This window comes from Schistocerca americana, chromosome 2, assembly GCF_021461395.2.
Source record: "Schistocerca americana isolate TAMUIC-IGC-003095 chromosome 2, iqSchAmer2.1, whole genome shotgun sequence".
Classification (NCBI taxonomy): Eukaryota; Metazoa; Arthropoda; class Insecta; order Orthoptera; family Acrididae; genus Schistocerca; species Schistocerca americana.
In genome coordinates, this window is record NC_060120.1 from 227,712,801 (window position 1) to 227,735,383 (window position 22,583).

Below are 22,583 nucleotides of genomic sequence, written 5' to 3' on the forward strand. Positions count from 1 at the left end.
GTGGACTGGGGAACGGGAGGGGTCCACCTTATGGCGTTGATTGTAGATGAGGGCTCCCTCGGTGAGGAGGCGGTGAATGGAGGAGGAGGATTCGGTGAATATCCACAGGAGAAAATCAGCCTGGCATCATTGAAGATGTGACGGGCCGGGCGGATTTCAATGTTGGGCCAGGAGTTGAGTTCCGCAAACACGTCAGCCTCCGTGATCACGGGGCTAAGCTTCGTGATCACAGCGGTGAAGGTTGGCGGACATCGAGGAGGTTGAGGCTGAAGGGGAGAGGACGGGGTGTGGTAGGGGGTGAGGGTTGCACGTTGGCCAAATTGGATACAGGAGATGCGGGAGAGGAGGTCGGTGTGGAAGGAAGCATTGGGGGATTTAATGAGGACCGAGTCCTCGCGAGGAATCAGAAGGGAGATGGGGGCAGTGGGGTAGTATTTCCGGATGGCGAGGGTGAGGGAGCGGGCATCAAGGAATTGAGGGTCAGGATTGGAGAGGACAAAGATGTGGGTGGCAGGTATGGCGGTGGCGGGGGGTCCGGGCCGCGTCCATGTGGGTGGGTGGGTCACAGGGATTGGGGTTTTTTTTGGGGAGACTTTGGGGGAAGGGTCAACATTCGGGTGCTTTGAAGATTTCGTGGTCACGTCCGGGTGGAGAGGGAGCAGGGGAACAGGTTGCAGTGGGAGATGGCGGGGGGTAGGACCACCCTGAGCAGCGGAAGACGCAAACGGAGGGGGCGTGGGTGTCACAGGGAGTGTGGAACGTCGAGCCGAGATCCGCGGTGGCTTGGAGCCCGTCGGAGGCGGTGCAGGGAGCGGCGGAAAGTCCGTAGCTGTCGATGGGGCGACAGTGATAGGGGAGGAGGAGTTGGGGGTGGTTACAGCCGAAAGTGGCGCAGGGGTGGGGTGGACAGGGAGAGAAGGAAGAACGGGAAGTGGGGTGGAGGATGAGCTCCATGTGATGGTGGTTGGAGCAGCGGAGAGAGAGGTGAAAATGATAGTGGTGGTGGGTTGGGACATGGTGGCGGCGCGCGAGAAGGGCGGCGGCGGCGACCAGATGGTGGCGGAGGCGGGCACCGGCAGGTGGCGGCGGCGGCGGCGGCGGCGGCGAGTACCGGCAGGTGGCGACCAGGTGGCGGCGGCGGCGACCAGGTGGCGGCGTCGGCGACCAGGCGGCGGCGGCGGCGAGCACCGGCAGGCGGCGACCAGGCGGCGGCGAGGAGGACCGGACGGCGAGCAGTAGTGACAGCGAGCAGACGACACGGCAAGGGAATGGTGGGGATCTTCCACGACGAAGATGCACCCTGAGAGTAGCCCAGGCAGTGAAAGTCTTCCATGAAGAAGTGAGGGAATCTAACCCTCGAATGACGGTCGATATAGCTTATCACCATTTCATAAGATACTAGCAGTAACAGAAAGAAGATTCTGCTGGTAGGTAGTTCGCACGCTAGAGTTGTGGGCCAGCAGTTGCAGGAAGTGTTGGGGAGTAAGTACCAGCTGTAACGTCATAGATTAAGGGTCGACCTGCGACATCAATCGCACAACTTGCGTACGGGGCGCTCGACGCCGCCGCGAGCGCTAAGAATGCATTGCGATCGCAGGCGCGCGTGTTGTGTACGGGCCGCGAGGTACCGCCACGAACGCAACCGTATATAAGTGCCGACGGAGTTCGGCCAGCTCTCATTTTGTTGGCATCTCATTTCGTTGACATCTCATGTTTGCCTATTCTCTTATATGATTAGTTGCTTAGCTCTTATTCGTTTATGTGCTCTCTTTCAGCCATTCTGATTGTTTTGATTTACTTCCAATTGAGAAGTGCTCATTTTGGCATATCACTTTGGCATATTTCTCATTTTGCTAATAATAGGCTCCTTAGCTTTTTACAGTTGAATTGATTAACATAATCTCATGTACTGTTTGTTCATTTCAGCCTGTTCATACTTTAATTTTCTTTAAATACTGTCATAATTATCGGAAGCATTTCTTCCCTTAAATTTGTGTAAAGTATTCTCGATGTAGAATTTGTTCTGTGTCACAGCTGTAAGGTCTTGAATATAAATTATATACGAAACTGTGCTTTAAAAGGAATTAATTTCTTCAGTTTGTACTACATCAGACGACAATTTTATGATATGAGGGAGGAATTGAAGGGGCGAACCCATGGAAATAGTCTTAAGTAATCCCCTTTAAAACTAAAAATTTGTGTGACACTGAAAGACGTGACACTGTAGGCACAAAAAAATTTTATACGTCACACAGGTCACCAGCATTGTGGAGCCTAGTGCAGGGTTGGCACAGGTGACTGACTGCATAGGGAAGTTATGTAGGAATTTTAGGAAGGAAGATCAGGTAGTGATAGTGGGTGGGGCAGGGAATAGTCTTGATAGGGACGGGGAATATAAAGTAGGTGGTGACCTGGTAAAGATAGCTACTCAAACTGGTGGCACTAATGTGCATTTCGTGCAACTGTTTCAGCGTCATGATCGGCCTCATCTTAATGCGTCAGTTAGACGTGTTAACATGGGGCTGGAGAAGGCACTGATGGCAGATGGCATGGGATACATTTCAGTGGTGCCAGTTGAGTCTATCAGTAGATCGGGTTTCACTAGGCATGGCCGCCACCTCAATAGGTTTGGACAGGGGAGGCTGGCAGATCTTACAGGTAACAGTGCAATAGGTGGTGGTGAGATCACTCATGGAAAAATTCCTGTAGTAGTTAGTGTCAGAGCTGCACCTCTTTTAGAGTGAAGTCAGGTGATAGGTACACCTGCTTAAAGGAAGTCCCTCAAACTAAGGGCTCACCTTCAGAGGACGTCACGTTTCCAAGTAGAGAAGGAATTAGCATGTTTGATCAAAATATAAGACGTATTAGAGATAGAGTTAGTGAACTGCTTACATATGTTGACTCTGAAAATATGGGTATATGGGAGCACTACTGAAATAATTTGACAATTCAGAGGCTTCCTCTACCAGGATACATATTAGCTGGCTGTTTTACAAGGAGTTCCTTGCGGGGTGGGGGAGTGGTTCAAAAAATGGTTCAAATGGCTCTGAGCACTATGAGACTTAACATCTGAGGTCATCAATCCCCTAGAACTTAGAACAACTTAAACCTAACTAACCTAAGGACATCTCACACATTCATGCCCGAAGCAGGATTCGAACCTGCGATCGTGGCGGTCTCGTGGTATCAGACTGACGCGCCTAGAACCGCACTGCCACACAGGCCCGCTGGGGGAGTGGTCACGCACGTAAAAAACAGTATTCCATTTGAGTTTATAGACGTATCACGGCACTGCACTGAATAGATATCTGAACGTTGTGCAGGGGCAGTTGAATTTAGTGAAAGTAAACTTCTAATTGATGTTGTTTGTAGGTCCCCTAACTCTCACTTCAGAGCATTTCTACTCAAGCTAGAGAGAGTTCTTGATTCACTTTATAGGAAGTACCAGAAATTAGTTATGTATTGTGACTTCAGTATAAATTTTCTATATGACGGTGCAAGAAAAGGGATATTGGTAGATCTACATTCATAACATCTGATGCAGACTGTTTTTATTCCAAGTAGGGTGCAGGGGAACAGTAGCTCAGCCATAGACACTATTTGTATTCATTCTTCATTTGTTGTTGTTGTTGTGGTCTTCAGTCCTGAGACTGGTTTGATGCAGCTCTCCATGCTACTCTATACCGCGCAAGCTTCTTCATCTCCCAGTACCTACTGCAACCTACATCCTTCTGAATCTGCTTAGTGTATTCATCTCTTGGTCTCCCTCTACGATTTTTACCCTCCACGCTGCCCTCCAATGCTAAATTTGTGATCCCTTGATGCCTCAAAACATTCTTCATTACTAGATGGGAATTCCGTTAGTAAAAGGTTGAATGGCCTTTCAGACCACGATGCACAAATTTTAACAGTAAAAGGCTTTTTTACTGAAACAAATGTCACATATCTTTACAAACTGTGTAGGGAAGTTAATGCAACAGCAATACAGAGTTTTTAAACCTTGTCAAGGAACAAGTGTGGCAGGATGTTTATAGTGTTGATAACATAGATGACAATTTCTCATGCTCTTTGAGAATTCTAGTACTAAAAGGCAGCCTTGGTCAATGACTAGTGTGATATCATGTTGAACAAAGCGGAAGTTATATCAAAATGTTAGAAGTAGTCACAATCAAGCTACAGTAGCCCATTACAGACAGTACTTTAAGATGCTTAAAAATGTTATTAGGAAGGCAAAGAGTGTGTGGTATGCAAATAGAATAGCTAATTCATAGAATAAAATTAAAAACATATGGTCAGTTGTAAAGGAAGTGTCAGGTAAGTAGCACAAGGTCGACAATATGAAGTCAGTTTCTCGTAAAAATATTTCTGTTACTGATAACTCAGATAAATGTACAATATTAAGCAATCATTTTCTGAACACTGCTGGTGTATTAAATAAAAATTTTGTATCTACAGGGAATCATATAACTCTCTTGAAAAATGCCTTTCCGAGACTGATGTCTAAAATACTCTTCTGTGATACAGACAAGGGGGAAATGAGTGAATAATTAAATCACTGAAGAAAAAGTACTCCCATGGATATGATGGAGGACCTAGCAGAATATTAAAATACTGTGTTGCACATGTTTGCTTGTATTTAGTCATGATTGTAATTTTTCCTTTCGGAATGGTCAGTTTCCTGAACGATTAAAATACTCACTAGTAAAGCCGATTTAAGAAAAGGAAGAAAGGGATAATGTAGACAATTTTAGACCTATTTCTATGCCGTCAGTGTTTGCTAAAGTTATCAAAAAGGCTGTCTATTTAAGGACAATGGATCATTTTATATCACACTATTTGCTATCTAATGTACAGTTCGGCTTTAGAAGTCGTTTAACAACTTAAAATGCTACATTCTCGTTTTTCTATGAGGTGCTGGATGGGTTAAACGAAATCTTACGAACGCTATGCATATTTTTTGATTTAACTAAGGCGTTTGATTGTGCCGATCACAAAACATTGCTCCAGAAGACGAACCATTATTAACACCGGGAGTAGCTCACAACTGGTTCACTTCTTACTTTAGCAACAGACAGCAAAAGGTCATTATTCACAGTGTCGAGAATTGCTGTGATGTGAGGTCAGAATGGGGTACAGTCAAGTGGGGGTGCTCCAGTGATCAGTGCTGGGGCCACTCGTGTTCCTTATTAATATAAATGATATGCTCTCTAGTATTATGGGTAACTCTAAAATATTTCTGTTTCCTGATGACACTAGCTTCGAAGTAAAGTAAGTTGTGTGCATTTTTTAATAAAGGATGGGGCCCCTCCACGCCCGCACCAACGTGGTGACCAACACAAAAGTTCTACTGTCACCTCCGTATGCATGTTAGTTTTGAATCAAGGCGTCACAGGATGCAGGCTGTGATGTTATCCATGCGTCTGGGTAAGACTACTCATTAACATGGTCCATCAGGAGATAGAAGTGGTCGAAAGCGATCGAAGGGTAGCGGTTGTAAGAGCAGAGGAAAAAAAGTGCCAAGGCCAGCGCCAAGGGAAAAAAACCTCTGCGACAGTAGGACGGGTAGTAAGGGCAGTAGCGGCTTGCTATCTGCGACAGTGCATGCAAGGTGTGGTTATGTTAGTTCGAAGTTGTGTGCAACATTGGCGCGGTTTCAAATAGTGCAGATCCTGAGATACGTTCATGGCTTGTAGAAAATAAACCATCGCTAAATCACACTAAGACTGAGCTTTTACTGTTTCTAACACATAATTCAACAAAACCTGACGTTTTAATTTCACAGAAGTGGCATATGATTAGCGAAACTGAACAGTTCAAATTTCTAGGTTTTCAGATACAGGGTGTTTCAAAAATGACCGGTATATTTGAAACGGCAATAAAAACTAAACGGGCAGCGACAGAAATACACCGTTTGTTGCAATATGCTTGGGACAACAGTACATTTTCAGGCAGACAAACTTTCGAAATTACAGTAGTTATAATTTTCAACAACAGATGGCGCTGCGGTCTGGGAAACTCTATAGTACGATATTTTCCACATATCCACCATGCGTAGCAATAATATGGCGTAGTCTCTGAATGAAATTACCCGAAACCTTTGACAACGTGTCTGGCGGAATGGCTTCACATGCAGATGAGATGTACTGCTTCAGCTGTTCAATTGTTTCTGGATTCTGGCGGTACACCTGGTCTTTCAAGTGTCCCCACAGAAAGAAGTCACAGGGGTTCATGTCTGGCGAATAGGGAGGCCAATCCACGCCGCCTCCTGTATGTTTCAGATAGCCCAAAGCAATCACACGATCATCGAAATATTCATTCAGGAAATTAAAGACGTCGGCCATGCGATGTGGCCGGGCACCATCTTGCATAAACCACGAGGTGTTCGCAGTGTCGTCTAAGGCAGTTTGTACCGCCACAAATTCACGAAGAATGTCCAGATAGCGTGATGCAGTAATCGTTTCGGATCTGAAAAATGGGCCAACGATTCCTTTGGAAGAAATGGCGGCCCAGACCAGTACTTTTTGAGGATGCAGGGACGATGGGACTGCAACATGGGGCTTTTCGGTTCCCCATATGCGCCAGTTCTGATTATTGACGAAGCCGTCCAGGCAAAAATAAGCTTCGTCAGTAAACCAAATGCTGCCCACATGCATATCGCCGTCATCAATCCTGTGCACTATATCGTTAGCGAATGTCTCTCGTGCAGCAATGGTAGCGGCGCTGAGGGTTTGCCGCGTTTGAATTTTGTATGGATAGAGGTGTAAACTCTGGCGCATGAGACGATACGTGGACGTTGGCGTCATTTGGACCGCAGCTGCAACACGGCGAACGGAAACCCGAGGCCGCTGTTGGATCACCTGCTGCACTAGCTGCGCGTTGCCCTCTGTGGTTGCCATACGCGGTCGCCCTACCTTTCCAGCACGTTCATCCGTCGCGTTCCCAGTCCATTGAAATTTTTCAATCAGATCCTTTATTGTATCGCTTTTCGGTCCTTTGAGTACATTAAACCTCTGTTGAAAACTTCGTCTTGTTGCAACAACACTGTGTTCTAGGCGGTGGAATTCCAACACCAGAAAAATCCTCTGTTCTAAGGAATAAACCATGTTGTCTACAGCACACTTGCACGTTGTGAACAACACACGCTTACAGCAGAGAGACGACGTACAGAATGGCGCACCCACAGACTGCGTTGTCTTCTATATCTTTCACATCACTTGCAGCGCCATCTGTTGTTGAAAAGTGTAACTACTGTAATTTCGAAAGTTTGTCCGCCTGAAAATGTACTGTTGTCCCAAGCATATTGCAACAAACGGTGTATTTCTATCGCTGCTCGTTTAGTTTTTATTGCCGTTTCAAATATACCAGTCATTTCTGAAACCCCCTGTAGGTAGTAAATTGTCGTGGAAGGCCCACATTCGGGATCTTGTTCAAAGACTTAATACTGCCATTTTTACTAATCGAACGATATCTGAAGTGAGTGGTCGTTCGACACGAAAATTAGTCTACTTTGCTTATTTTCATTCGCTTATGTCTTATGGTGTTATATTCTGAAAGGATATTTTTCGTTCATAAATAAGTGGTGTAAGTTCACGAACCTCTTCTCGACCAAATATATTCCTTACTGTCATTTCTTGCTAACAATATTAGCATATTCCCAAGAATAAGTAACTTTCACTCAGTTAATACTCGGCAGAAATGAAACCTGCATTTGGATCGGATTTTCTTAACTCTTGTGCAGAAAGGTGTGCAGTGTACGGTTGCATCCATTTTCAATAAGCTACCTCTAGAATTCAGAAATCTTAGGAGGAGTAATCCACCTGCTTTCAAATCGAAACTGAAGAGTTTCCTGATGGGTCACTCCTTCCGTTCTGACGAGGAGTTGCTCGAAAAATTAATCTGATTCGTGTTGTAGTGTCGATTGCGTATTCTTAAACTTACGGCTTCACTTTTTTAGGATTCATAAACATTTCTTTTTATCTGTTGTTACTTTTATATATATTGGACCTTGAAGATTTGCTCCTCAATTTGATCCTACGGAACTTCACTTGTAAATAAATAAAGTAAATGACATGATGTTACAGTCTGTAAAAAGAATGTATGAACATCTTCCTCACATACTCCACCCGTCAAACACATATTCTTGAAACTGCCTTTTCCGAGGGGTAGGTAGTTCACGCAAAGGAGCAGTAATTGCTTCATTATTCACTTTGCAGGAGATAAATGAAATAATTGACAGAGCAATTCAACAATAAGTACATAATGGCCACTACATGGTTGTGGTAACTACACAGCATACCTACACTACTGTTTGTAAAAAGTGAAAAGCCGCTCGGAGTGGCCACGCTGTTGGAGGCGCCATGTCACTAATCGTGCGGCCCCTCCCGCCGGAGGTTCGAATCCTCCCTCGGGCATGGGTGTGAGTGCTGTCCTTAGCGTCAAGTTAGTTTATGTAGTGTGTAAGTCTAGGGACCGATAACCTAAGCAGTTTGGTCCCTTAGGAATTCACACACATTTGAACATTTGAAAAAGTGAAACAGTCAGAAACAGTGATATGCTAAACGCTACGATAAGAGGATGTGTAGAACAGATGGACTCGTAACAAGTGAATTAAATGGCAGAGATGCAGCGTACACATAGGCCTAACAGCGCCCTCTTTTGTGTGACCGGACAGGTCAGGGTTACGCATCGCTGAATCGGTGCGGAGCCGTCATATGAAGTGGAAACGTGTAATCAAGCACCACTATGGCTCGCCGATATCACAGTGTGGAATATCGGCGTGTTTCTGGTTCGAACAGGGTGGAATCATTGGTCTCCGACAGACGGGTCTCTAGTTCCGTGACACTGCAGCTCGTGCAGGGCACGACGCTTCGATAGTGAGGCATCTGGAAGCAGTGGAGAGAAGAGGGCCGCGCACAGTGCCGACAGGGTACTGGACAACTCAGTGTGACCACAGAGCGAAATGACAGCCATCTCGTCGGCTTGTCCCCAACGGACGGAACAGTTTCGTCCAGAGCGCTGGCGCGACGTTGGGGCATTTCGGGAGACGTGGACATGTCTGCGTCGACAGTTCGATGCCCTCTTCTGCGGGCTGGACTGCTGGCACCTATGCCACTACGTCACCGTCGACTGACCAGAAACTGCCAATGCCGCAGACAGCAATGGGCACATGAACGCCGACTGACGTCCTGAGTGGCTCCAAATTGTCCACAGTGATGGCTGCCGTGGTGAGCTCAATCAAGCAGGCTGTGTTGTTGAGAGGTATAGCTGATAAATGCCAAATATGATGGTTCGGGGGCGCCATTGCCTGTAACACGCGATCTCGCCTCCTTTGTTTTGGGGGCCCTGGAATACTTACTGCTACATCAGGAAGATCTTACAGCCTGAGGTGCTGCCCCTCCTGCAGCCTGTTCCACATGTCATATTTCAGCAGGACAACGCCCGGCCGCATGTGACGAGGAATTTGCAAGCCTCATTTGAAGAACGCGTCCCTGGTCTGTCCGTTCGCTTCACATGTCACCCTTCGAAAATGTCTGGGATATGGTCGTTCGTCACCATAGTCTTCCTGCAGTCACAACTGACACTTTGTGGACACACCTAAAAACCGTATGGCACAGTATTCCCCAGCAATATATTCAGGCACTCTTTGATTGAATGCTACGACGTCTAGCGGCTCTGATTGGTGGCGCTGCTCCGTACTGAACTTCCACAGTCACAGTGTATATACAGGTCTGTAACGCTTATCATTTGTGTAGAGCCATGTCTGTAAGCAGTGGAATAAATTTCGTTGTGATCACATCTCCCGGTCTGAGTCTTTCACTTTTTCCAAACAGTAGAGTATTACCGTACCTGGTGGCAGTGGTCAGACACAGAGTACTGGCATCTTGAAGTTTTCCTATTTGTACCAGAAACATGGAGCCTAACAGTCGCGTGATTTACAAGCAGTAAGTACAGTACACATATTTTAACTTGATTACTTTTAAATTAGGTTGCAGGGTCGGGTGAAGCAAGCGCCAGAAGGGAGAGGAGTGGTGCACAGGAAGCATCTCTTGTAGCAGATGCATACGCTCGATGTGAATAGCTAGCTTTTTTAACTGAGAAGATGTTGCAGGTAGCACTCGCGATGTATTGAGAATTGCTTCATCATTCACTGAAAACCGGTGGTCAGAGATAACAAATAAAACTTGTAGCATTACTTCAGTCGCTCATGGTTTAATGAGACATTAAAACAACAAAATACCATTTAACTTTCGTCATTTCAAAAATTTTGATGTTCAATGGAATATCTGTTTCAGTCTAAAGTTTACTAATATCAGTGATGGCTGGGGGGGGGGGGGGGGGGGGGGGAATGGGGGTGGAGTACTAGGTAATACCCGAACCCGAGTTCACTCCAGGGTAATGTTCTCAGAAAGGTTTGGAGCCACTGATCTGTCGATGTTTGATTATCTTGGCCAGGAATGCCCCTTGAGTGCTTGTATCCTTTTGATGTCCTCCTTCCTCCTTCCTCGTGATGTTAAAATTCTCGCTGTTCTCATTTCTGCAACTTTTTAATACTTTCGTCTACCTTCGATTTTGTCTCAATTCATGTTTTGTACTCATCGGACTGTTCATAACACTCAGCAGACCATGTAATTCTCCTTCTCTTTCAATGAGGATAGTTACCTCATCAGTGGCTCCTTTCATCTTGAATGTTAATTCCATTCTTAATGCTTTCATTTATTCCCATCATTGCTTCATCGATGCACGTATTGAAGAGCAGGAGAGGAATACTACCTTCTTGTTTCACACCCTTTTAATTCGAGCATTTCGTTCCTGGTCTTCCATTTTCATAACTCCCTCTTTGCTCTTTACATGTTGTGTATTGCACGTCTATCCAAATAGCTTACCCCTATTTTCCTAAGAATTTTGAACATCTTGCACCATTTGACTATGTCATACGCTTTTTCCAGGACGATAAATCCGATGAAAGACCCCCTTAATTTTTCTTTACTCTCGCTTCCATTATCAACCACGACGTCAGAGCTGCCCCTCTTGTGCTTTTACCTTTCAAAAAGCCAAACTTATCGTCGTCTAACTGCATCCTTAATTATCTTTTCAGTTCTTCTGTATATTATCCTTGTCATGAACTGGGATGCATGAGCTGTTAAGCTGACTGGACGATAGTTCTCGTACTTATCAGCTCTTGCAATCTTCAGAATTATGTGAATGATGTCTTTCCGAAAATCAAATGGTATAGCGCCAGACCAATACATTCTACACACCAACGTTAACAATCGTTTTGTTGCCTCTTCCAACACCCCCCCCCCCCTCCCACCCCCCGTGACTTTAGAAATTCTAATGGAATGTTATCTCTCACTTCTGCCTTATTTGATGATGTCTTCCATAGTTCCTTCAAATTCTGTATCGACTCCTGTTCCTTCTTCTATCACAACAGAGAAGTCTTTCCCATTTTACAGGCCTTCACTGTACCCTTTCGATCCGTCTGCTCTCTCCTCTGAATTTAAGGATGGGAATCCCACTGCACACTTCACGTTACCGCTCTAGCTTTTAGTTTCACCAAAGGTTGCTTTGACGTTTTCTGATTCAGTCCTTCCGACAATGTTTCCTTTTCAGATTTTTTCATGTTTTTCATGCATCCATTTCGCTATACCTTCGCTCCACTTCCTCTTTATTCCATTTAAGCGACTGGAATTTCCGTTTTTCTGTATTCCCCTGTACATTTTTGTACTCCCTTCTTCCATCGAACAATTGAAGTATTTCTTCTGTTACCCATGATTTCTTCGCAGTTACCTTCTTTGTGCATATGTTTTCCTTCCCAAATGCTGAGAAGGCCCTCTTCAGCTGAGCTGCCTACTGAGCATTCCTTATTGCATTATCTATACCCTTAGAAAACTTCATGTACATTTCATTGATTATATTTCCGTCTCCCATTTCTTTGTGTACTTTTCCTGCTTGCCTTGTCTCTTCACCCTGCACTTCATCGTTACTAAATTTCGATGTAAGTCTATGTCTGTTCGTGCATACACGTTACTACCCAACATCTGATTTCGGAATCCCTCCCTGACCATAATGTAAACTTACTGAAATGCCCCAGTATCACCCGGCTTTTCCATGTATACCTCCTCCTCTTGTGCTTCTTCAACAGAATAACTGCTATTACTAGCCGAACTTTATTGCGGAACTCGACTAGTTTTTCTCCTCTCTCATTTCCAGTACCAAGCACATAATCTTCTGTAACCTTTTCTTCTACACCTTTCCCTACAACCTCATTCCAGTTCCCCATGACTATTATATTTTCATCTTGCTTTACATATTGAATTTCCTGTTCAGTATTCTGACTAACTCTTCATCTCCTGCTTGAGACGTCTGGATGTGTACCTGAAATATCGTTGTCGGTGTTAGTTTGTAGTCGATTCTGATGAGAACAATTCCATCAATGAACTGTTCACAATAACTTCCTCTCTCCCTACCTTCCTATTCACAACGAATCATATTCCCTTGATACTATTTTCTGGTGCTGTTGATATTACCATACACTAACCTGACCAGAAATGTTTGTCTATTTTCCATTTCACTTCACCGATCCTCACTGTATCTAGACTGAGTTTTTGACTTTCCTTTTTCAGACTTTCTAGCTTACCTACCAAGTTGTAACTTCTGACATTCCACCAACCGAATCTTCGAATTTTATCCTTCCGTTGGTGATTCAATCTTTTTGTCATGGACACCTCCCCCGTTGAATCGCCTCCCGGAGATCCGAATAGGGGACGTGTCAGCTTAGCCGTTTTTTCTTTTTTTTCATGGCGTTTCACTGGGAAATGTGCAGCTTCATTGCAGCTGATAGCAGCCAGGTTACGAGACGTATGATGAATACGTTCCCGGAGCGGAAGTGACGCACGGCGAGCTTCGATACTCTGCTGCCGAGTGAAGTCTGTCCTCAGCCTTAAAAAAATTGCATTGTAGGGGTGTGCCCAGCCTAAGAATGGCCAGAGAACAACGTAACTTTTAGAGTGTACTTTCTCGCGGCTACGTTATTCACTATATGCTTAATAGAGTTCTTGCTGTGCCATATTTTTCAATATAACAATCTTCTGAAGTCTAATCTCCTGACAATGATGACAGAGGGCACCGTTGAGAGTTCGAGACTAAAAAAAATTAGAATAGTAAGAGCTGCGTGAAGTATTTATTCAACAAGAGAATTTTGCTCTGATTAAAAATCGCTCCAGTCCCTCGTACAAAGAAAATGCTGCTGACCACGGATCGGATCTCTAACATACCGCTGTACACTTGACTATAGAAAGTGAAATGCATACTGAACAGAAGATAGGTCACCAAGGAAGAGAAAGAGAGTTTTGGAAGAGACATGGGTGAATGCTGAGACAACATGCAAGTATGAACAGCCATTAATGCTCAAAAGTACCAAGGCACTAAGGTCTCAAGTACATCAACAGCAAAGAAGGCATTTGAATGAATTTGTGTCGCACCGTTCACAATCATAAGGTAACTACGTAACACCTGGTAGTTTACACAATTAATAGCAACACTGAAGGGTTTAGGGCAACGTAGTAGATGACTGACCTTCCCCCGCAATACCCACAGTGTGTGTGGGGATTGATCACCATTCTGTGCGGCCGCGCGATTGTGTAAATATTCCACGTTGCGGCTGCTTTTAACGGACTCGAACAAAGTACTCGTATTTGACAATAGCTGGAAGTTGTTCGGTTTCGTTACAACTACATAATGCCGTGGTAAAATCATCAAAAGAATTTTATTGATCTACGTTATACGTTTAATCACATCCTACTGAAAACAGTTGTTGTTGTTCGTCTAACATGATTTTTTAAAAGTATTTATAAATTTCATAGTTTCGCAGTAACGAGTGAGCGTCTAAACAGATTTCAAGATAAAACTAGTAAATCGGGAAGACTTTATTAGGGCATGCCCCCGCGAAAGACTCAGACGACACACAGGTTTTATTAAGTTTTGTTTGCTTATTTGTCTAGCGTGTAACCATTTTGTAGCTTCTCCCATTGCCTAACAAGGCAAAGACTTGGCAGATACTGACATATGGTCTTAAGAAAAATTCGGCAATCCCTTTTTGTATAAAACAGATCGTACTGTCTGTTTTATGCAACAAATGTAGAATTTGTCAATTTTTGCAACACGTGACTTAACTAACGGTAAGTAGAAGCTTTTTGTTTTGGAAGGAGACTCTTAAAAAGGGAGTTTTCTGCTGTTTAGATCATGTGAGTTGTTTCAAGTTAGTGTTCCTTAGATTTAGTAAGAGAGAGAGAGAAAGAGAGAGAGAGAGAGCGAGATAATAACATATAGGAGTAGGTTCAGCCGCATAATCGGAAAGGGTCTTCTTTCTTCACGCGCTTTGGGGGCTTTCTATGCGCTCCATGAGCTGTGTGCCCCAAACGTAACTGTTAAGCGACTGTAATAGTAACGTGTGTGGATACAGTGTGGGGTGTTGGCTCTGAGCACTATGGGACTTAACTTCTAAGGTCATCAGTCCCCTAGAACTTGGAACTACTTAAACCTAACTAACCTAAGGACATCACACACATCCATACCCGAGGCAGGATTCGAAGCTGCGACCGTAGCGGTCGCGCGGTTGCAGACTGTAGCGCCTTTAACCGCTGGGGTGGGGTGTTGTTTCTATCATATGGCTAGAGAAGGCGCCTGCACCTAGCCAACTCCTCATGCATAGAACAGAGGGTGCCACAGACCGTAACGATCCCAACCGACGGACTGATCTTCAGCAATCAAACCCACGAGACACCGACAGGTTTGACAGGAAGACTGGTGATTATAAACGTCACGACAGCACCCGTTCTCCCGTTTCCGGCAATTTGCTGCTGGTGAAAATTTCTTCCTCGCACAAGATTTGAAGCGGTTCCTCCGACTCGAGCACCACAGCACAGGCGTACGTTAGTAGCTTCGTCTGTGGAATTAGGATATTCGACAGTTGCTTTGGTCCAACAACAAAATATTCATTCTGAACAATTTACAACGTACAACAAGGGATATTCTTTAGCTGGTAGGGTCTAGCTGCTTTGGCTTCTTCTCTCATACAGACAAGGCGTACAGAGCGCCGTTGTTAAGCATGAAACATCTCTCGGTTATTGAAACCACGCTGCGAGTGTGACAGAGGCGCTTTGCTGACAGTATTTGACAACGGCGACCAAAATCTACAAAGCTAGCATACTTACTAAAGCCACATCCACTTATGCAGTTTTGCAGAAAATAGAATCACAGAGACGAAATGATGTGTACAAAATTCCTTATTATGTGTTGAATTATTAGATTCGCTTACAGAATCACACTGCATATCCGAATTACAGCTAAGAGTCGCAGCAAACATTCGTATTCAGACTAACACGGTAATTGTAGTCGACATTCGAGTAGTACTCACGTTGATTTTACATACGAAAATGGGCAATACCACAATAAAGGAAGAAGAACCTGTAAGGAGAAGCTGAAACGAATTTATGATAAACTTACAGCATACCAACACCAGGGTAATGGCATGTGTAACCAGTTTATACTTTTCACGGATCATGTTGAAATTCTGCGAAATTTTGGTCAAAGCTTCGCGCCATTTCAATAGAATGACACGCTTCACGGAGCACTGCCGATATCGACTTGGGATATTCTTCAACAGTTGCATACGCCGAAGAATACCATGGTCATACCGAACGATTTGCGATCTACAAGAAGGGATATTATTTAGCTAGTAGTATCTCAGCTTAGATACTTTGGCTTCTCCTCTCATAGAACTTGGGATAAACCGGAAGACTTTAAAATTGGAACATGAGCTTGAGAATGATGACTACATTGTAACTGCAAAGGAAAATTCTTATTCGTATGTATGTATGAATGTGTGTGTGTGTGTTTGTGTGTGTGTGTGTGTGTGTGTGTGTGGGTGGGTGGGTGGGTGGGTGGGGGTGTGTCTGTCATTGATTTACACACCGACGAACTTTCGGAGGTGGTATTACGCGAGCACGATATTATCGTACTTGGCCTCCAGTGGCCGTTATCGGAAACACACAGTGACGTTGCAGCAAACAAGCGTCAGTGGAGTGGTGGGCAAGGAAAACTCGTCACATTGTAAATGATTTCAAGACAGTGCTCCATATACTACCAAGGGGTTCAGCGTGTTCTCGTGAAATATCACAATAAAATGGAACATCTGAATTTTTCGTGGCGTGTTTCCTCGTCTAATAATTTTGGTGTGTGCAGTAGAATCCCTTCAACATTCGGCCATGACATTTCGTGGTCGATTAAGTGTATGGTCCAAAAAAAAAAAAAAAAAAAAAAGACTAGTAAACATGGGGTCTTAAGTTTATGCCTTAAGAGCTATGAGCACTTGTTCAGTAGAAGAATGCGTTTTATAACAACTAAAATCAATTGCTCATAGCCCTTAAGATCTTTACCTTAGAGCAAATGTTTACTGCACGTTTTTTTCCATGTTTTGGTCCATACTACCACTTCTGAAAGTTTATTCTTGGAATTCTGGTTCACTTAGTACAAATACAAACCACCTGGCATACCAGAAAAATTTTACTAGTCATAATTTGAATTTTTTGTAAAATTCTCTTCATTGTAATGTGAAAAACTTTAGTTATTGCTAGGCTGGCAACTCCTACCAAAGTGTCTTGATTTTTCTTAAGTGTTTCCTCCATTATCAATGGCAATGTCAAAAGTGCACAAACTTGTGCGCATGAGCACTGCGACAGTTCTTGCTCTTATGTGCTTATTACTATGTGCCTGATCCTTACACGACACCAAAAAAAGTCATGGATGAGAATTCCTCGGGCAGATGGACGCAGGATACGAGACAGAAAACCCTCATCACCAGAGATGAGACTTCATGTCAGCACTATGAGCTGTAATTCAAAAGACAGTCCATGGAGTGCCATACGAATTCTCCAACAAAGAAGTAATTCAATGCGGACCGAAGTTGAAACGTCCTCTTAGAACAGTTAATGAATTACCGTGCTGATAAACCTCTTACATTATTTGCTTTTCAAACAGCTGAGCAAAACTGAAACTTACTCAGACACACAATATTTTTAGCGCAACGCAATCTGACTTTCAACAATCCCTACAAAAGAGTGGCCCTGACTAACATTAACCTTTACGTTTCACAAATCACTTACCTCACAAAAATCTGCGTTACTCGAACTACCGAAATACAGCGAGCGCCACTACTGCCAGCTAAATAAAAGATTCAAACTACTAAAGGCACTAACTGCTGATAGGCACTGTTAGCAAATGAAAGATTTTGATAGAGAACAAACAATGTAGTTACCTTAACAGCGTTCAAAAGTCATTATATATATATATCAGTCCATCAAATTTACTGTCTCTGATGGACACACGTCCAGATCGTCCGCTCTCAAGATTCCGCCGTCTCTCTCCCCACATCTACCACTGCTGGTGGCTCACCTCCACCTACGCAACGCTACGCGCTGTTAACAGCCAACTGCCCATCACTACAATAGCCAACAACAATGCAAACCAGCCACAGACTGCACGCAGCACAGCCAGTGATTTTCATACAGAGCGCTACGTGGGGTTACCAATAAGAAAACCCAAACAGCATACTTACATGCTCCCCACAAAAAATTTTACCAATTTTTTGGTCAGTGGCCAATAATGATTTGATAAAATTTTTCATAATTACAATAACAAAGATATCAAATGCACACACTTATTGATACAATGTTGGTCAAAAGCTAAAATTTTCTCACAGTCCATGAAGACAGTCCTGATCGTTCATCACAGTAAAACTGCAGTGTTTTTCTCAAAGTCTGAGCAGTAAAAGAAAATGCACACTGAAGTAGTGGATTTCCATGCAGTCTTGAAGAAGTAGTGTTGTCCTTCCAACGGAAAGACAGTGCTGACTCTCGACATGCAGACAGGTAATGGACCACAACAGAGCAAACCCACAGCAGAGTCAGTCGACGTTTTGAAGAATATTGGTAGTTAGGTCATCACAGAGCAGACCCACTATAGTCTTGGTAGAGAGTATGTTATTGGTGGATCATCAAAGGTGCAGACCCACTTCAGTCCTTTTAGAGACGGCCAGCTGTCATCTGTTGCGACTGTGCAAGTGCACAATCACCATCGAAGAGTCCTGTGGACAATGTAGCAAGTCCATAACCACCACTTGTGCACTCACAAAGTTTTTGGACTTGTCCTTAGAACCAGCAATGCTGTTAACCAGTCCCTTGCTGAATTATCAACACACGTGAAAACACTAACAGTCCCAACTTCTCACGTATTGTTCATATACTATGACCAACAGAAACGTGTGCACTGAAATGAATGCTTACAAGTTACTTAATTTGCTGAACTGGTGTCCATTACAATTTTATAACATGAGAATACAATTACAAAGATACAGAAAACATCATTAAAAACATAATAATACAGATAACATTTGTAGTAATACAGGCTTTACAAAAGAATAGAAACAAACATATACATCAGTGTTACAGGAATTATGACATATGTAAATATATAAAATAATGAGAATAGTTTTCAAAACACTCATTTCACACATGAGCATTAAACCAGAACAGAATAATAATGTCTAAACATCTTTACAAAGAAAATAACATATTATTGTTGCAAATTATATTTGAGGATAACAGTATTCCTCATCTTAGTGAATGTAGCTGAGTATTTGAAAAATTCTACAACATAAATCGTATCAGATAAACACATAAAGACAGGAAAAACACAAATACACAAGAGTACACGAACACATAGCAGTATATAACAGGAGGAAAGGACAGACATTGTTTTCAGTGTAACATTTGGTACTGCAGTCCAACCCAAAACTTCATTCCATAGATCTTTCGTCTTATTTCAACATTTGTCTCCACCAAAAAAATCCTATCCAAGCATGCTTTCAGTATTTATATGTTCACATATTTCTTACCTCATTATTTATTTTCCATTGCCTTACGTCATCATTTATTTCCAAGAAAATCCTACCTAAACCTGTTGCCCCTAAACCCTACTTTTTTTTGTTCATATCCTCTTTCAAAATACTTTTTTGGCCAAACCATTTTCTTATAGCTTCTCAATGCCTTTCTTCCAATTCATCACAACTCGTTCTCTTATATAGCCTACCCCATCTTAAGCTAACTTAAATCAACTGAGCTCAGATGTATATACTAAGGGATGGGGCAATGCAGCATCACAAAACAATTAACACAAACAACAATGACAAGAAAACAGAAATTGGCAAAGCAAACAGCAGTAAATGTAATAAACTGTACCTAAACATGACAAACCCGCAAGCAGAAAAAATAGAACACTAAAGACAACAATGCAGATAAGGGACGTGTATATTCACATCTTAATGTCTACATAATTAAAGTGGTGCACCATAAGAAGTTATTCTACCAAAAAAATTACCAAGTAGTTGAGAAGAAAATTATGTATGCAATTCCTGTGAAGGGAAATGTCTTTTTGTGCTCCTTCGTTTCTTTTGAAGTAGATCATAAAGTTTTTATTTACTGGATCTGTAGGCATAAAACATTTATATTAGTACATCTATTAAATTTTATTTTAACCAATGCTGCAGTGCAGCTAGAAACTAGATATTAAACAAAATGAGCAATCTCTCAACTAGAAAGACAATAGATGTAAAATGTTTCTCATCATTTCATTAGGCATTTTAGTAAATATCGTAAATTAAGAGCTCCACAGTGTAATCATATGATTTCAAGTTTGAGCGTGTCGTACTTGCGATGCTTTCTACAAAGAAATGTCAATAGCGAGGATAATGGCCTCCTTTTTTCTCCACTTGTGCCTCTGAAAGGCACACACTAATGGCTTTTTTCCAGGCGACTGTCTCGCAGCTGGGTGCCCACGATGCATTACGTGAAGGTCACTTAACTTTCTTACCGAAATATTTAAGACCCCAGTTTGCACTATAGTGACAGTCTCATACAAAAAATTTCACAGGTCGAGAATTTGCGTTACAAATGTGTAGAAACCAAATCCTATAAATATAACAGTGTCCAAAACTTTCGCCGGCATTGTGATACACTCACGCATTCACACATTTCATAACTCTTAAAGTACGATTCTTGGTTTCCAACATCCTTTTCCACAAATCAGAGTCCCTAATCACTACTCATTATTCCTTACTGTACTGGTTGGTAGGACAGCTTGGCTGTGGAAGTGGAAGGGTAGCCCACAACATAGACAACAGTATTCACAATTACAAGCACCCAAGCTTTAAATATCTTCCAGCAGTAAACGCTCTTAACAAATCTCAATTAAGTAAGGACATAAACTTGGTTACAAACATGTGTTAACCTTCAACCAGTGAATAACACCAATAAAGAATTACCAATCAATAAAACGTACATACAGGACTGCTTTACAAGAATGTTTAAATTAAATAAAGTCATGAAAGCTAAGTTTCAAATTTTATGTTAAGCTTCAACAGGTGAATAACTATAATAGATAATTCTCATTTAAACAGACAGGAAAATGCCTTACCAAAATACTTGAATTGTGTAAAATCATGAAAAGCTCAGTTAAAACTTTTCTCACAAACTACTTAGGAATTTACTGCAAATAAACAAATTTGATCTCTTTAATCAGAAGGTAACCGCCAAGTCCAAGCGACCAAAGCCACTCAGAGCAGACGTCCGCCCTAACGCTGGTCATCAACCGACATCGTCACGGACCAGTGACCACCGTGCTAAAACAGACTAACGTTTCGGTAAGCGACCGATATAAACACAGGAGTCACAGTGACAAAGTCGGCGTACGCCTTACGAAACACGGCACCCCCTGAAGCGGGAGCAGGCACAGCTGACTAGCGGCCATACAACTGCGAGCAAACAAATCTCACGCCGAACGTACTAACGCGGGAAATGATAGCGGGCGACAAGACGCCACGCGCAAAGCAGCAACTGTGCCTACCCCTCGACCACAGAATGTGCCCTGTCTCCTTGTCTATGGTAATACAATTTGTAGCACACAAGAAATTTAATAATGGCATTATTTCCACGGAAGATCAGTTAACAGTTAGGTGCAGTAAAGATTTCCCCACGGATTTACCTTCAAACCAACTTCCGAACCACAGGCGGAAATTAGTAAACTTGGCATAAGTTTTCACCAGACCGATAAACAAGAAATCAAATTAAACAGTAGCCAAAATACAGTCACGATACACAAGCCCTTCAAGACCTTGCTATCTTACAGTTATCATTAACGGCGAAACATACACAGATGAATGACAAATTCACCAGTGAAAGCAAAAAACACACCACAAATGTTAAATTAATTAATTTGCAGACGAGCCAGTCACTGAAATCTCAGTTTCACAAGATTAGGGCTAACCTCACTCGGCAGCAATACATTTGTGTGCATGATAACTAGGTTGCCCAAAACAGGACTCCAAAACCCAAAACAGGTCACACGTTAGCTGTCTTGTTCACGACAAAAAAAAAACCCTCTGAAATTACAGCTGCCTGCAGCAAAACAAATGAGTCAGGGTGCTTGAACGTAAAGCACAAGCCACTGTTCCAGCAGGAGCGTAACCTATTCAATGCACATACGGACAGAACAACACACGTGGGCATAAGGGAGCAGCAGATGCGTACCAAGCAAACTATACGGCGCCAAAATACGACCCACGTCACGTCCACAAACCGGAGCACTGCTCCCGGCGCTGGTGTCTGCTCGCTGGACTGCCGCAACTCTCTGTTCCCCGGAAAGCGATGCTGACTGCCGCCATCCTCAATGCTCCCTTCTCGGCCGTGCACAACAACTTATCTCTTGCCGCCTCAGAGTGCTGCCGCAATGTCCGTTCTCCCCTGCTGTCCACCCCAGTCTCCTCACTCCCCCGTTAGGACCCGCTCGGACAGGAGGCGCTCGCGATCGCGCTTAGTGCCAACCTCAATCAGAGGAATAATCGATCGCGTCTTGCGCCCGAGAGCCGCGCCATGGCTCACTTACCTTATTACACATATATATATTCGTCGACTCGTCAATCTTGCGTCGACACTTCAATATTTCATCATAATAAATACATATCATAATAAACATACCTCAACAGTATAATACACATCGTCGTCATAATAAGAACATCACAACACCTCAGTCAAATCTCAAAAACGTCGTAGCTTTCTGCAATAATTTCAAAACCTAAAGAAATTTCTCTGCTCATTTCAATAGTGTCATCTACCTCAAACGTACTTTAAAAATCATGATCCCGTACAAAATACATCATTCAAAGCTCTCATAGTATCACAATGGTTCCGAAAAAATATGAACAGTTCACAAAGTACAGACAAAATACAGTTTCATAAGTGTGAAGTTATCCAACTGTGTAATTGCGTAAACATCTGTCGCTGACATAGTAAAAAAATGTTTGTTTCTCTGTTAAATAATCAGGTAGCTGTGTAATTCTGTGTTGGAGAAATATGGTACCGATGTGTAAAGTTGTATAAGCAAATACCATACTAGCTAGGGCTCCTTGTGCTTGCCACACACATGGTACACAAAGTAGGCGTGTACCCCCCTGAGGATTAATGTAATTGTAC